This window comes from Marmota monax, unplaced genomic scaffold (assembly GCF_021218885.2).
Source record: "Marmota monax isolate L192 unplaced genomic scaffold, Marmota_monax_Labrador192_F-V1.1 WCK01_AAM20220418_F8-fsc00110, whole genome shotgun sequence".
Classification (NCBI taxonomy): Eukaryota; Metazoa; Chordata; class Mammalia; order Rodentia; family Sciuridae; genus Marmota; species Marmota monax.
The window spans coordinates 4,245,936-4,261,908 of NW_026694633.1; positions in this window are offsets into that span (position 1 = coordinate 4,245,936).

Below are 15,973 nucleotides of genomic sequence, written 5' to 3' on the forward strand. Positions count from 1 at the left end.
CAATAGGTGGGGTTGTCTGTTGTAAGCTGGTGTCTCTGCCCTCAGGATGGTGGAAGTAACCAGGGTGGGAAGACTGGTCCTGGCACAGGGCACCTGAAATCGGGGAGTGTCACCTGCCAGTCCCTGCAGGGAGACTGCACTTCCTGGGTCTCTTTTTGTGACCACTCATATAACTTGCATGCCCCATACTTTCTCCCTATCTTGCCTGGAGATTTCCCAGTTCATGGTCTCTCTGATAGGCTCCAAACTTTAGCCCCATCTCCCTTTCCCTTAGTAGTTCTTAATTGAGGAACCTCTCACCCTGGGGCTCCCATAGGCGGCTCCCTGATTGCACTGCACACCTGTTTTGGGCAGCTACTGTGTTGGGTTTCCGCCACTGGGGAGGGGGGAGGTTGGAAAGCTCCTGCCTGGCCCCTGGAGATCCAATCTGGGAGTTGCCCCCACCTAATATGGCTAGAATGTTGTGCCAAGATGGAGGTGGTCTGATTTCAGTGCCGGGGTGTATGGTGAGGTGGGGGGAGCCTGGCGATGGTGTTGTGCTGTGGGCATGTAGCAGCTGAGTGACCTGCATGGGAACAGAAAGAAGTCTTGGCAATCTGCAGATGTTTTGATAGGTGATTCTGCTAAGGCGCTGGTGGAGCCTTGCATGGGCTAGAACTTTGGGCTTTGGGTCCTGCTCAAATGCCAGTGTCCTACTCAATTGCTGAGACTTGGATCCCTGCGCAGGGTCACAGTGCTGGTGATTTCTGCAGAGAGCAGTTGTATAGGGGTCTTCTAACACTTTTAGAGTTGCAGTATTCCAACTAGGTGATATCTGGATCACAGAGTGACACAGAATGCTGTCTCCCTCTGGCCTGCCATCTCCCCCACACCCCCGCCATGAGAAGACATTTTAACACTCATGAGGGATATTAGTCTGTAGTTTTCTGGTAGTATATTTGCCTGGTTTGAGTCCAAAATAACGCTAGTTTCATAGGATGAGTTTGGAAGTATTATTTTTTTCTCAAAGAGTTTATGTGGAATTTGTATTGTATCTTCTACAATACAGGTTAGATTTCACTAATGTAGAAACTTGAACCTTAAATTTTTGCTTTTGGAAAATTTTAAACTCTAATATCAATTTACTTAATAAATAATAAGACTATTCAAGATATTCATGTCTTCTTGAGTTTGATTTATAATTTATCTTTCAGAAAATTTGTTCATTTCATCTAATTTGTTGAATTTATTTGCATAAAGTTGTTCATCATCTTCCCTTATTATCTGTCCTTTTAGTATTTGTAGATTCTGTAGTAATGCCACCTCTCTATATTATGTTGTTGGTAATTTGTGTCCTTTTTTCTGATTAGTCTGGCTACAGACTTTAATAACTATCTTATATTTTCATTAATTTTTAGGCATATTCTCTAAATTCAATGATAAATAGTATAGTGTAGTAGACGCATAATCCAGTAATGGTGATTTATTATATACTATGCATCTATATGTTGAACCAACCTTGCATCCTTGGAATGAACCCCACTTGATCATTGTACACTACCTTTCTAATGTATTTTTTATGTGATTTGCCAGTTTTTTTATTAAGAATTTATATATATATATATATATATATATATATAGATAGATAGATAGATAGATAGATATAGATAGATAGATATTGGCCTGAAGTTTTTCTTTCTTGATGTGTCTTTTTCTGGTTTTGGTATCAGGGTGATACTAGCTTCATAGAATGGGTTTGGAAGGGTTCCCTCCTTCTCTATTTCATGGAATAGTTTGAGGAGGTTGGTGTTAATTCTTCTTTGAAGGTCTGGTAGAATTCAGCTGAAAATCTTTCTGATCCTCATCTTTTCTTTTTTTCTTGGTGGTACTTTAATGGCTTCTTCAATGGCTTCTTCAATTTTGTTGCTTGAAATTTATCTGTTTAAATTTTCTATGTTCTGATTCAATTCACGTAGGTAATATGTCTCTAGAAATTTGTTGATATCTTCAAGATTTTCTATTTTATTAGAGTATAAATTTTCCAAATAGTTTCTGATTATCATCAGTATTTCAGCAGTGTTCATTTCTCAACACGAATTTTTATAATTTGAGTTTTCTCTCTTTTCCTCTTTATTAGTTGGGCTAAGGGTTTATCAATTTTATTTATTTTTTCAAAGAACTTTTTGTGTTGTCCATTTTTTCAATTCTGTTGTTTTTATTTCATTGATTTCAGCTTTGATTTAATTATTTCCTGCCTTGTACTGCTTTTGGTGTTTATATGTTCTTTTTTTCCTAGGGCTTGAGATGTAATGTCAGGTTATTTATTTGTTGACTTTCTAATATTTTAATGAATGAGCTCAATGCAATGAACTTTCTTCTTAGCACTGCCTTCATTGTGTCTCAGAGATTTTGATATGTTGTATCATTATTCTCATTTACCTCTAAGTATTTTTAATTTATTTTATCTGATTTCTTCTGCTATCCATTGGTCATTCAATTGCATGTTATTTAGTCTCCAGGTGTTAGAGTAGCTTCTATTTTTAATTTTATTGTTGATTTCTGATTTCATTCCTTTATGATCTGATAGAGTACAAGGTATTATCTCTGTTTCTTTGTATTTGCTAAGAGATGTTTGGGGCCTAAGATATGGTCTGTTTTAGAGAAGTATCCATGTGCTGCTAAGAAAGTGTATTCACTCATTAATGGATGAAATATTCTATATATTTCTGTTAAGTCTAAATTATTAGCTGTATTTTTTTAGTTCTGCAAATTCTTTATTTAATTTTTGTTTGGAGACTATATCCAGTAGTGAGAGATGTATGTTAAAGTCACCCAGTATTATTGTGTTGTGGTCTATTTGATTCTTGAAGTTGAGATGGGTTTGTTTGATGTGTGTAGATGCTCCATTGTTTGGGGTATAAATATTTATGATTGTCATGTCTTGTTGATATATAATTACTTTAAGCAGTATGCAATGTTCTTCTTTGTCCCTTCTGATTAACTTTGGCTTAAAGTACACTTTATTTGATATGAAGATAGAAATCCCTGCTTGTTTATGATATACATAATGAATGGTATGTTTTTTTCCCACCTTTTACCTTCAGTTGTGGATATCTTTGCCTATGTGGTGAGTCTCTTGGAGTCAGCATATTATTGGGTCTTGATTTTTAATCCAATCTGCCAGTCTATGTCTTTTGATTGATGAGTTTAGACCATTTACATTCAATATTATTATTGAGATATAATTTTTATTCCTTTCATTTTGATTTGGTTCTTGTTTTTAATTTGTATGTCTATTATTTTCTCCTTTGAATGACTTTTCTTCTAGTGTAGTTCTTTTCTTTGCTGTTTTTTACTTTTATATTCATTTCTTCTTCAAGTAATATTTTATTGAGTGTATTTTATAAAGCAGGCTTTCTAGTTGTTAATTCTTTTAAATTTTGTTTGTCATGGACAGTTTTAATTTCATCATCAGTTCTGAAGTTTAATTTTCCTGGGTGTATAATTATTGGCTGGCATCCATTTTATTTTCAAGCTTGATATATATATTAATATTATAAGACCTCCTAGCTTTGAGGGTCTGGGTGTTGAGAGCCACAGCTGAGTTGGAATGGCCCCTGGCATTTTGCCAGAAGTAATGGTCAAGAGGTGATGCCAGTGCGCCATTAAGATGATGATAATTAAGTTAAGCTGTGTATAATTGCTGTGACTGGATGATGCTGGATTGAAACAGGCTGTGTATTCAGTTGTATATTAGACCCCTGCTGTCCGGCAATAGGCAATAGGGTGGCTCCTGCTGCCTCGGGCACCCACTACTTTTGAGTTCTCCTTGGAGTTCCCATTGAGTTCTGGTTGAGTTCTGGTTGAGCTCTCTCCCGGGGATTCCTGGAGAGTTCAAGTTATTGGGGGAGTTCCGGTAGAGGGAGTTCCAGTTGGTGTGTGGTGTTCCTGGAAGGGCCGCGTGGGTGGCGTTCACGGGAGTTGGAAATAAAGTTTGTTCCTGCTTGAGGGTGGCTAGTGATTTGTGCCCAGCCAGAATGTGGCATCTGGGTTGAAAAATCAGCTGAGATCCAGATTGGTTTCCCTTTAAAGGTGACTTGTTTTTCTTTGGCAGCCCTTATAATTCTATCCTTATTCTGTATGTTAGTCATTTTCATAATAATGTGTCTTGGTGTAGGGTCTATTGTAGTTTTGTATTCTGGTTCATGTAAGATTTTGTACTTCATTTTTTGGGTTTAGGAAATTTTTGGTATTATTTCATTTAAAAAGATTTTGCATTCCTTTGGTTTTTATTGCCAAGCCTTCATCTATCCCAACAAATCTTAAGTTTGGTCTTTTCAGGTTATCCCATATTTCTTAGAAGTTCTGTTCATGGTCTTTTAACATCTTTTCTCCATAGTCTACTTTATTTTCAAGAGTATATATTTTGTCTTCATTGCCTGAAACTTTGTCTTCCAAGTTGTGTAGTCTACTGGTAAAGCTTTCCATAGAATTTTTAATTTGGTTTATTGATTCCTTCATTTTGGATTTTTGCTTGATTTTTTTTCAGAATCTATCTCTTTATTGAAGTGGTCTTTCACTTCCTGTATTTTCTCTCTGATTTCACTCCTTGTACTGCCATTTACCTCAGGGATCTGTTTAACAATGTACATTCTAAACTCTTTCTCTGACATTTCTGCTACTGTGGTGGCGATGGATTCTGTTATTGTAGTATCTTGGTTTGTTTGGGGTGATATGTTTCCTTGCTTTGTTGTTTGTGTGTTTATACATCTAACAGTATGGATCTGAGGCAGTAGACTTTCTACCCTGTAGAATTATAGTGTCCTTAAAGGTTTCTAGTGCCTCACTGTTTAGGCAGAGACAAATAATAACAGCAACTAATGCAAACAATGTACAGCATTAAACCAAATATTTCCTGGTGTGATATCTACAGTGTTGTCACAATAAACAGAAATGATATGATTACTTATTGCTTACAATAAAAAGAGTAAGTTTGCAAAAGGATTTACAATTTTGAATGGCAGATAGAGAACAGAAGTGATGTAAGATGTGATGATTATGAGGGAAGAGGAGAGAGGATAGAAGTAAAAAAAAATTACAAGAAGAGGGAAAGAGAATAATAGAGATTGACTGTTAACAGAAGAAAAGAGAGAAAGAGATTTAAGGGAAACAGATAAGTGAGAGAGAATATATATAAAGTAAAAAATTAAAAATAAAAAAGAATTCAGAACAAAACTTCCTTTCCTCAAAAACTGATCCATGAAAAATAACTGGTTTCAAAAATGCAGAAATTAGAAAAAAAGGAAAAAAATATGAATTATACATTACAAATTATACATTACAAATGTCCATGAACCATTCAGGGCACAATTAATCTGTGAAAAGAAAAAGGAAAAAAGAAAGGATCTTGATGAAAAGTTAAAAAATTATTTCCATTGTAGTTCAAAGATTCTCAGCTTCTCTTCTCAGCAGTTAGGTGGGGTTGTCTGGAGTATGATGCTTGCTCCACCCTCAGGGTGAGGTTTCTAGGGGGAGACAGGTAATCCCGTAGGCAGAACTCCTGGAGAGGGCATTTAAGCTTAGGTAGGCTCCATGCTCTTCGATGGATGCCAGTTGGTCTGGAGATTTTAAATCATTGCAGCCCCAGAGCCCAGCAATTGCCAGTGCACACTGGAAGACTGTACCCCAGACATCTCCCCTGGGTTCATTCATGTGGCAGAGGAGCCAATTCTTAGTCTACTATGACACCAGCAGACCCCAAGTTTACTAGTCTTGAGTTTAGTCTCCAAATTCAATCTGTCCCACCCCTGCCCTTTGGAATGCCCTGCCCTTTGGATGCACCCAGCCAGATGCATCTTTCCCAGCTGGTCTTGCAAGCAGCCAAACTAGAAGGGGAAGGGAAGAGCCGGGTGGGTTTCCTAGACCAATTGTCCCCTGTGTAAACTTCTCTCCACATTTGATTCTTTCCTGGTCACCAAGTACACCCTATGCCATGCAGTGTGGGTTTGCCAGGCCTGTATTTCAGGCCAGACTCAGGTTTTCCAGGCTCTCTCAACTGCTGTCCCTGCACTGTGGCTGCAAAATCTTTCCTTTCTTTGTCCTCTGAGGGCTGCTGGGAGAGATGCAGTTTCTTGCCTGCACAAGGCTATTATTGTACAGCATGCCTTTCAGTTTAGTTGGGCAGTATCTTCGATCCTAAACTCTCTATACCCAGACATGCCTCAGTCCTCCTAAAATGTGGGTTCTTTTAATTCCCTCATCCCTCCACTGTGCTTGCAGAGGGGTCACTGTGGCTGGTGCCTCTGGCCACAGCAGTGGTTGTGGCACTGGAGATTTCTTCCTTTTTTTTTTTTTTTTTAATTATATCCAACCTCCTGAGTCCCTGATCTGCTTTGAGTGTCCAGTATTAAATTCCAGTAAAGTCCCTGCCACCTCACCTTGTTTTGTTTACCACCTTGCTGAGAAGCTGCCTGTCTGTTTTCTAGTTTTATGCTACAGAGCAGCCAGGAAAGTGACCTGCTCTATTCTGTCATCTTGAAATGTCCTCTATAATGTTAATTGGCATTACAAACAGAAATGGTATGGTAGGCAATTGCCAACAGTAGAAATATTATGTTTACAAAAGAGTTTGCTATTTCAAAAAGGTGAAGAGGGAGAATGCAGAAAAGATGTAGGATGTAATAACTGAGAGGATGAGAGAGAGAGTAGTAGTAAAAATTAAAAGAAGAATAAACAAGAGAACAAATTTGGTTGTTAATTTGAAAGTAAAAATTAGAAAATACCTAGTGTCAGCAAACATCTGGAATGCTATATTAATAATAATAAGATAGACTCAAGGTAGTATCACCAGAGAAAATGTAGAGAGATATGTTATGACAATAAATGGAATAATTCATCAGGAAAAAATAATAATCAAAATTTTATATGCATCTAATAATAGAACTTCAAATCATGAAATAACAATTGAAATAATTGTTTAACAGACTGTTTTAACAGATTTAACAGACTGTTCAATTGTATTTTGAAGATATTTAACTTTCTTCTGTCAGCAACTGATAGAATAACTGCCCCCCAAAAACAAACAAACAAACAAAAAAACTAAAGACAAGGAAGTTTGGAAAGACCCCAAAACTACATTTAGCTAGTTGACCTTAATGAAACAATACACCTCAAAATGAATACATATTCTTTTCAAGTGTAGGCAGATTCACCAGGCTGGAGCACATACTGGGTCATACTAAATCTCAACATATTGAAATTGCAGAATATAGTCTTTTAAAATAAAGAACAATAAGATATATAGAAACCCACCAACTCTTAAAAAATGAAATAATCTGTGGGTCAAAGAAAAAAAATCATAAAGGAAATTATAAAACATTTCAAAGTAAATAATAATAGAAACTAAACATATCAAAAATTGTAGAATGTGGTTAGAGCAGTACTTATAGGGAAATTTGTGGCTTAAAAGCTTATATTGGAAAAAAAGAAAACTCAAAATTCAAAGACATAAGATTTTATCTTGTAGCCAGAGAAGAAGAGTAAGGCAAATAAGAGCCTGTCTTTGAGTTGGGACACAGGTTTTCTTTTTTGGACTCAGATGGAAACTTCAATGATTAGCTCCCTTGCTTCTTAGAATTTTGGACTTGGGTTATAATTTAAACTTGGGTTGCCATCTATAGATTTTGGAACTTCTAAGCCTCCATAATCATATAGCCAATTCCTTATAATAAATCTACTTGTCTACGTTATGTTGTATTCATGTATAATACAGTTTATTATAACCTACAACCAGTATGTACTATTGGTTCTGTTTCTCTGAAGAACCTTGACTAACACAGATTTTGGGGTTGAGAGTGGCTTTCAAAAAACCAGAATTATGAAGATACATGTTATGTATGGGCTCTCAGCAACATGAACTTCTACTCATTAAGACCCATGAGGCTATGGCCATGGCTGAGTGACCAATCTGCCAGCAGCAGAGACTAACACTGAGTTTCTGATATGGTGCCATTTCCTAGGAGACAGATTAATGATCTTCCTGGTTACAGGTTAAGTACATTGGACAGATTCCATTACAGAAGGTTAACTTACTCTGGATATGGATTTGCCTTCCTTGCATACAGCTGTCTTGCCAAAATATATCCATGGACTTACCAGTTTATCCACTATCATGGTGTTTTGTACAGCAGTGCTTCTGATCAAGTAACTCACTTCACAGCAAAAAGAAATGCAGCAACGGGCCCATGATCACAGAATTCACTACTCTTACTTACTGTGGTTTCCACATGCTTGAAGCAGCTAGTTTATAGAACAATAGAATGATTTTCTAAAGACTTCAGTTACAGCAGAAACTAGACGACAGTACCTTTCAGGGCTGGAACAGGGTTTATGTTCTAAATCAACATCATGCATGTGATGCTGTTTTTTTTTCCCTAACCAGAATTCAGGGCCCTAGCAAAATTTTTGCTTCCCATCCTTATGTTTTTATGCTCTTCTGGTCTAGAGGACTGGCTATGGCCATGACTGAGTGATCAGTCTGCCAGCAGTAAAGACCAACACTAGGAAGACTGCTTCCACTAGGAGAAATAATAATAATCACATTGAACTAGAAGACTGCTGCCTGATAACTTTGGACTCTTTATGTCTCTGGATCCATAGGCAAAGAACGTGGTTGCTAGGCTCCCTGTAGTGATTGATTCTGACTACCAAATGGAAATTAGATTGCTACTCTATGATGGATATAAGGAAGAATGTATCTAGAATAGAGAAGATTCTTTAAGACAATCCAAAGTATTACCATGCCACATAATTAAGGTCAATGAAAAACTACAATTCAATCCAGGTAGGACTACTAATGATCTGGACCCTTCATGAGTGGTTTCAGTTACTCCACCAAGTATGAACCACAACCAACTGAAGTCAAAGGGACTATAGAATGAATAGTCTAAACACGTAGTTGTAAAACTATCTATAACTACATGACCAGTTACAAAAATGAGGACTGTAATTGTAATGAGTATTTCTTCCATGTTACGAATGTTTGTGTGTATATGAATGTATGTTTGTATGTATATGTGTGTGTGTGTGTGTGTGTATAAAATCTTTCTTTTCTTCTGTTTTGTTCCCTTATTATTTAACATAAAATAAATGTATATCATAGTAATTTTTTCTATTTTACATGATAGATTTTGTTTTTTTGGTACCAGGGATTGAACTCAGGAGCTCTTAACCACTGAGTCATATCCCCAGCCCATTTTTTTCTTATTTTGAAACAGGGTCTCACTAAGTTGCTTAGGGTCTCCTTACATGTACATATTCAGTATAGACAGTTATTTTTCTGAATATTTTTGATCCATAGTTGGGTAAATCCATGGATATAGAAACTATAGATACAGTATAAAGAAAAAAAAACAAGGTCATACTTCTACCTAACATGACACAACTGTCCTGTGTACAACTGAAAACATGTTAACTCCTTCCCCAGAATAGAAGGTAAGATTCTCCAGTGATGCCCATTCATCTCCTTAATATACTATAAAAATTATTAGCTGGGCATGGTAGCACATGCCTATAATCCCAGTGGCTCAGGAGGCTGAGCAGGAAGATCCCAAGTTGAAAACCAGTCTCAGCAACTTAATGAGGCCCTGTTTCAAAATAACCAAAAATGTTGACTAAAGGAGGATTACTTTTCTCTGTTTCAGGGGTGAGATACTACCTATGGACTCAGACTTGGACTAGAACTTGTACCATTGGTTCTCCTGCTTCTCAGGCCTTTGGATTCTGACTATATATATTCAGTTGGTTCTGTTTCTTTGGACAATCCTGGCTAATGCACTTTCTAACTTATTTATAAAGCTAACACAAACCTAATATACTATCTTAAAAAATTACTGAAAAAAATTAAATTATAAATAAAAATGTCTCATAAACTTAGACACAAAAATCCATAAAAAACTATTAGCAAATCAAATGCAGCATTATATACAAAGATAATACATCATGACAAGTCAGTTTTATTCCAGGAATAAAAATTTGGTTTAATATTTGAAAAAATCAATCTATGGAAGAGAGGAAGATGGCGGCGAGGGGAGTGCATTGCCCCCGTGTGCTGCTTCACTGTGTGGGAGTATGACAAGTCAGGACAGCTAAAGGCTATCTTGTTAGGAATTTCCAGCAATAGTGGGGTGCTCCGGAACCTGGAGGAAGGATTTCCATCGCACGAGGATCGGCTACGGGGACTCAAACCTGAGAGGTTTGTCGCACGGAGGGTAACACTGCTTATTCAGCAAATCGCCCCGCGGCTAGAGTCTGCAGCGCGCGCTGGGAAACGAGGAGATAGCGACGCAGGGATACAGCGCTACAGTTTCTGCCAGCCATGCAAGCACCGTACTCAGGGCTGAATTCTGGGTTCGAGACGGGGGAAGGAAGCTGTCCATCTCGGTTCTCCACACCGGTCAGACCACAGAGGAGGCCAGCAGCCACCATGTTGGAAAGCTGATGTCACCATCCCTGTTTTCGACTGACCGCAGCTCATTCAGCCATAGAACAGGTAACTTCAGGCTTCCATTCGCCTGTGGCTTGCAGACAGATTGCTCGGGCTCAGTGCCTGGGTGCTTCTTAGTGCCTGCTCTTATCGGAGCGAGCACCGAAAGCGGGGTGGCCGAGTTCCGGCTCCCGGAACCGCCCTGGCCCAGGGCTGGGGAGCCTGCGGAGGCTGCTTCTTGGAGTCTGCTCTTATCAGAGCATACACCGAGCACGGAGCGGCAGAGTTCCGTCTCCCGGAACTGCCCTGGCCCAGGGCTAGGAGCCCGCGGAAACTGCTTCTCAGTCCGGGTCCTGCTGAGGGCCGGTCAGGACTCACCCGTTGCTTTGGTTGCCCGGCAAGGGGAACGAAATGCTGCCATTCGCATAGGATACCAACATGGCAGAGATCTGATGTCATCAGAAAGCGGCGGAGGAGAGAACTTCATCAATACCAGCGGCGACAGAAACAGTTGGTCTCCTGGTGGGGGGGTGAGGCACAGACACCCGAGTCTCTCTCGATTTGTCGTCGAGCCAGAGGGGAGGAGCTGGGCCGCTGCCAGCGCCCTGAGCAGGCCCAGCGGCTCGCCGGCGTGGTGACCACGTGACCCCAATTGGAGAGGGGGCGGAGCGGAGCTGCCACCCGCGCCCGCAAGGTGGGCAGACCCGCGACCCAGTGGTACACGGGCGTGGTAGGAAGGGCAGGGCAGTACCACCGCCCGCACTTGCAAGGTAAGCAGACCTGTGACAGACTGGCGGGTCAGGCCCAGCGGCCTGCCAGCGTGGTACACACGTCACCCCAACTGGAGTAGGGGCAGAGCAGATCCTTCGCCCACGCCCGGATCAGGCCCTGCCGGTGTGGTGGTCACGTGACCCCAATTGGAGTGGGGGTGGAGCGAAACCACCACCCGTGCCGACAGGGTGAGCAGACCTGTGACCAACCTGCAGACCAGGCACAGCAGTCCGCAGGCGTGGTAGGAGGGGCAGGGCAGAGCCACTGCCCGCGCCCGCAAGGTAGGCAGACCTGCGACAGACCGGCGGATCAGGCCCAGGAGCCTGCCGGCGTGGTAGCAGAGTCACCGCCCGTGCCAGGAACAGGCCCAGCGACCTGCCCGCGGGGTAGTCACAACACCCCAATTGGAGTAGGGGCAGAGCAGAGCCACCACCTGTGCCCGAAAGGTGGGCAGATCTGCGACCGACCAGCGGGACAGGCCCAGTAGCCTGCCGGTACGACAGACACGTCACCCCATTTGGAGTAGGGGCAGAGTAGAGCCGCCGCCCGCGCCTGCAGGGTAGGCAAACCTGCAACCGATTGGCGGATCAGGCCCGATGGCCTGCCGGCGTGGTACACTCGTAACCCCAATTGGAGTAGGGGCAGAACAGAGCTGCCGCCAGCGCCCAGAACAGGCCCAGTGACCTGCCGGCATGGTAGTCACGACACCCCAATTGGAATAAGGAGAGAGCAGAGCCACCGCCCGCGCCTGCAGGAAAGAAACGCAAGCAGTATGAAAAGACAAGGAAAGAAAGGACCACAAGCAATGCAGGTCAACACAACTTTAGAAGAGGTAACAGCTGCAGCAGATGGAATGTCAGATAAAGAATTCAGGATATACATGCTTCAGATGATCTGGAGTATCAAGGAAGACATTAGACAGCAAAATCAGACAATGAAAGATCACTTCGACAATGAATTACACAAACAAACCCAGGAAGCAAAGGATCAACTATACAGGGAGATAGAGGTTATAAAAAACAAACAAACAGAAATCCTAGAAATGCAGGAAGCAATAAACCAACTTAAAAACTCAATGGAGAATACTACCAGCAGAGTAGAACACTTAGAAGATAGAACATCAGACAATGAAGACAAAGTATTTCAACTTGAAAAGAACATAGACAGCTCAGCAAGACTGTTAAGAAACCATGAGCAGAACTTCCAAGAAATATGGGATAACATTAAGAGACCAAACTTAAGAGTCATTGGGATACAGGAAGGTACAGAGCTCCAAACCAAAGGAATGAGCAGTCTATTCAATGAAATAATACGAGAAAACTTCCCAGACTTGAAGAATGAGACAGAATCCCAAATCCTAGAAGCCTACAGGACGCCGAATGTGCAAAATCATAAGAGATCCACACCTAGACACATTATAATGAAGATGCCCAACATACAGAATAAGGAGAGAATTTTAAAAGCTACAAGAGAAAGGAAGCAGATTACATTTAGGGGTAAGCCAATCAGGATAACAGCTGATCTTTCAACACAGACTCTGAAAGCTAGAAGATCCTGCAATAACATATTTCAAACACTGAAAGAAAATGGGTTCCAACCAAGAATTGTGTATCCAGCGAAATTAAGCTTCAGGATGGAAGATGAAATTAAAACCTTCCACAATAAACAAAAGTTAAAAGAATATGCAGCTAGAAAACCATCTCTTCAAAACATCCTCGGTAAAACATTACAGGAAGAGGAAATGGAAAATAACAATGAAAACCAACAGTGGGAGGTAGGACAGTAAAGGGGGGGGGGAAATAATCAAAGAGGAAAACAAACCATGTTTAGTAACAGAAATAAACAAATATGGCTGGAAGAACAACCCATATCTCAATAATAACCCTAAATGTTAATGGCTTAAACTCACCAATTAAGAGACACAGGCTAGTAGAATGGATCACAAAACAAGACCCAACAATATGCTGGCTACAGGAGACGCATTTGATAGGAAAAGACATACATAGGCTGAAGGTGAAAGGTTGGGAAAAATCATATCACTCATATGGACTTCGGAAACAAGCAGGAGTGTCCATACTCATATCAAATAAAATAGATTTCAAGCCAAAGTTAATCAAAAGGGATAAAGAGGGACACTACATACTGCTTAAGGGAACCATACACCAACAAGACATAACAATCATAAATATTTATGCCCCAAACAATGGTGCAGCTATGTTCATCAAACAAACTCTTCTCAAGTTCAAGAGTCTAATAGACCACCATACAATAATCATGGGAGACTTCAACACACCTCTCTCGCCACTGGACAGATCTTCCAAACAAAAGTTGAATAAGGAAACTATAGAACTCAATAACACAATTAATAACCTAGACTTAATTGACATATATAGAATATACCACCCAACATCAAGCAGTTACACTTTTTTCTCAGCAGCACATGGATCCTTCTCAAAAATAGATCATATATTAGGTCACAGGGCAACTCTTAGACAATATAAAGGAGTAGAGATAATACCATGCATCTTATCTGATCATAATGGAATGAAACTGAAAATCAACGATAAAAGAAGGAAGAAAAAAGCATACATCACTTGGAGAATGAACAATAGTTTACTGAATGATCAATGGGTTATAGAAGACATCAAGGAGGAAATTAAAAAATTCTTAGAGATTAATGAAAACACAGACACAACATATCGGAATCTATGGGACACATTGAAAGCAGTTCTAAGAGGAAAATTCATTGCTTGGAGTTCATTCCTTAAAAAAAGAAAAAAACAACAAATAAATGATCTCACACTCCACCTCAAAATCCTTGAAAAAGAAGAGCAAAACAACAGCAAAAGAAGTAGAAGGCAAGAAATAATGAAAATCGGAGCTGAAATTAATGAAATCGAAACAAAAGAAACAATTAAAAAATTGACAAAACTAAAAGTTGGTTCTTTGAAAAAATAAACAAAATCGACAGACCCTTAACCATGCTAGCGAAGAGAAGAAGAGAGAGAACTCAAATTACTAGCATACGGGATGAAAAAGGCAATATCACAACAGACACTTCAGAAATACAGAAGACAATCAAAAACTATTTTGAATCCTTATACTCCAATAAATTAGAAGATAGTGAAGGCATAGATAAATTTCTTAAGTCATATGATCTGCCCAGATTGAGTCAGGAGGATATAGACAACCTAAACAGACCAATATCAATTGAGGAAATAGAAGAAACCATCAAAAGACTACCAACTAAGAAAAGCCCAGGACCGGATGGGTATACAGCAGAGTTTTACAAAACCTTTAAAGAAGAACTAATACCAATACTTTTCAAGCTACTTCAGGAAATAGAAAAAGAGGGAGAACTTCCAAATTCATTCTATGAGGCCAACATCACCCTGATACCTAAACCAGACAAAGACACTTCAAAGAAAGAAAACTACAGACCAATATCTCTAATGAACCTAGATGCAAAAATCCTCAATAAAATTCTGGCGAATCGGATACAAAAACATTTCAAAAAAATTGTGCACCATGATCAAGTAGGATTCATCCCTGGGATGCAAGGCTGGTTCAATATACGGAAATCAATAAATGTTATTCACCACATCAATAGACTTAAAAATAAGAACCATATGATCATCTCGATAGATGCAGAAAAAGCATTCGACAAAGTACAGCATCCCTTTATGTTCAAAACTCTAGAAAAACTAGGGATAACAGGAACATACTTCAATATTGTAAAAGCAATCTATGCTAAGGCTCAGGCTGGCATCATTCTGAATGGAGAAAAATTGAAGGCATTCCCTCTAAAATCTGGAACAAGACAGGGATGCCCTCTCTCTCCACTTCTGTTCAACATAGTTCTTGAAACACTGGCCAGAACAATTAGACAGACGAAAGAAATTAAAGGCATAAAAATAGGAAAAGAAGAACTTAAATTACCACTATTTGCAGATGATATGATTCTATACCTAGCAGACCCAAAAGGCTCTACAAAGAAACTATTAGAGCTAATAAATGAATTCAGCAAAGTGGCAGGATATAAAATCAACACGCATAAATCAAAGGCATTCCTGTATATCAGCGACAAATCCTCTGAAATGGAAATGAGGACAACCACTCCATTCACAATATCTTCAAAAAAAAATAAAATACTTGGGAATCAGCCTAACAAAAGAGGTGAAAGACTTATACAATGAAAACTACAGAACCCTAAAGAGAGAAATAGAAGAAGATCTTAGAAGATGGAAAAATATACCCTGTTCATGGATAGGCAGAACCAACATCATCAAAATGGCGATATTACCAAAAGTTCTCTATAGGTTTAATGCAATGCCAATCAAAATCCCAACGGCATTTCTTGTAGAAATAGAGAAAGCAATCATGAAATTCATATGGAAAAATAAATGACCCAGAATAGCAAAAACAATGCTAAGCAGGAAGTGTGAATCAGGCGGTATAGTGATACCAGACTTCAAACTATACTACAGAGCAATAGTAACAAAAACAGCATGGTACTGGTACCAAAACAGGCGGGTGGACCAATGGTACAGAATAGAGGACACAGAAACCAATCCACAAAACTACAACTATCTTATATTTGATAAAGGGGCTAAAAGCATGCAATGGAGGAAGGATAGCATCTTCAACAAATGGTGCTGGGAAAACTGGAAATCCATATGCAACAAAATGAAACTGAATCCCTTTCTCTCACCATGCACAAAAGTGAATTCAAAATGGATC